The following is a 1,680-nucleotide window of genomic DNA, read 5'->3' as shown; positions in this document are numbered from 1 at the left end:
TCCTCCGTCTCACAACCTCTGCTATAAGGACTAGATGGTGGCGGCAGGCAACATGATTCCCTACAATGAATCGGCTGGTCGTGCCTTATAACTAGGTAACCAACGTGACTTCCTAAATCAGCATCTTTTAGCCTATCTTGCATGGCTAAAAATATTCTATTTAAGGATATTCAAAGCTCCATAAATAACTCGAGAGTTAAAACTCCCTTCAAAACGCCAAGTAATAATTTGGAATATTTTAATTAATTAATAAACGTTTGTAATTATAAGAAACGGATTAGGATTCGGTTAATCGGCTAGAAAGTTTAGAAATATTTATTGGAAAAGGACTAAGATTTAATGGGGTAGAGTCAGATAAAAATATGTAATTATCTGTAGTATCACCGTGTCCATATTTTTAGCCTGCATTTTAGAGATTACCTACCCGTTCACATTTCTTAATAAGTTTTGGAGATATGTCAACAATCTGTGATAAATTTATATATGCTAATAAATAATAAAATGCAAACAGCGTATGAACAATGAAATAATATTTAACAGAAATATTGAAGATCGAGGCTTAACAATATTCTAGGGTTTTCCATATTCTCTCCAAGATTGCTTAACAATATTCTAGGGTTTTACATTAGTTTTCTATCTAGCAGGGTTTGCCATCACTTTCCTTCTTTCTAGGGTTTGCCATTAATTTCCCTTCCCCCTCTGGGTTTGCCATTGATATCACAAGTACTATTACTTACAATTAATGGCTAAGAGTCCTGATAATAGGATCACAAACAAAGATACTGAGAATGGGAAAAAGGAGAGCAAAAGCCGAAGAAGTGTTGAAATAAAGAAAGTTGAAGACAAGAACAAGCGTCACGTGACCTTCTCCAAGCGCAAAAGGGGTCTCTTCAACAAAACAGCAGAGCTCAGCGTTTTGACTGGTGCTGAGGCGGGAGCAATCGTTGTGTCAAACAGTGGCAAGGTGTTCTGCTTCGTAAGTCCCTCCCCTGACGCCATTATCGAACGCTACGTTAGTCACAATGCCTCATTATCTGCAGGTCAACCAGATAATTATCATCCTCAAATAAACAACACTCATCGTTCTACTAATTCTTAATATGAGTAGTATAGTAAGAAGCAAATACAAGATTACGAGAAAGCTTCGAGACTCTTGAAGGAAGAGAAAATATTGAAGGGTGGGAAGGAGGAGATGAAGGAGGTTGTTCTTATGGGTGGTGGGAGAGACCGATTGGAATGATGAGTAGTTTGGAGGAGTTAGAAGAGTACAGGGAAGCCATGTACAAGTTGAAGCACAATGTGGAGGTTCGAACCAATCAGCTGATTCGGGAAACTACTCTTTCCGATCACTTCTCCTCTCTTGTCTATGGATGATACATGGAGTCCTCCAAAATTAAGCCAGGGTCAAGGGTGCATAGGGTGCATGGGACGTGAATTTTATTATTTCTTGTAATATCAATGTTAAGAAGTGCTTGTATCAGAATGTCCTTCTCTAGTAGTCATGGCTTTTGGTGGAGGGTTTTTGTTGATTAGGGATCATGACCGAACAGGTTACACACATTCTTCATGTTCTATTAGGTTTTTCTTGCATATTAACTAACATTACATTCTTTACCTAGTTATTTGCACATGATTAATTATTGATTATATAAATTTAAGTTTAAATATTTGTCTTATGGA

The 1,680-nt window shown here is 37.3% G+C and overlaps 1 pseudogene; it reads left to right on the top strand.

The window, feature by feature from the left end:
• The first annotated feature begins 742 nt into the window (after nt 1-742).
• On the top strand, nt 743-1,453 carry LOC126634609 (agamous-like MADS-box protein AGL29; annotated as a pseudogene).
• The last annotated feature ends 227 nt before the right edge of the window (nt 1,454-1,680 follow it).

Source organism: Malus sylvestris, chromosome 9 (genome assembly GCF_916048215.2).
Source record: "Malus sylvestris chromosome 9, drMalSylv7.2, whole genome shotgun sequence".
In the NCBI taxonomy this organism is placed as follows: domain Eukaryota; kingdom Viridiplantae; phylum Streptophyta; class Magnoliopsida; order Rosales; family Rosaceae; genus Malus; species Malus sylvestris.
Note: the sequence above shows the minus strand (reverse complement) of the source record. Positions and strands in the feature narration are given on the sequence as shown.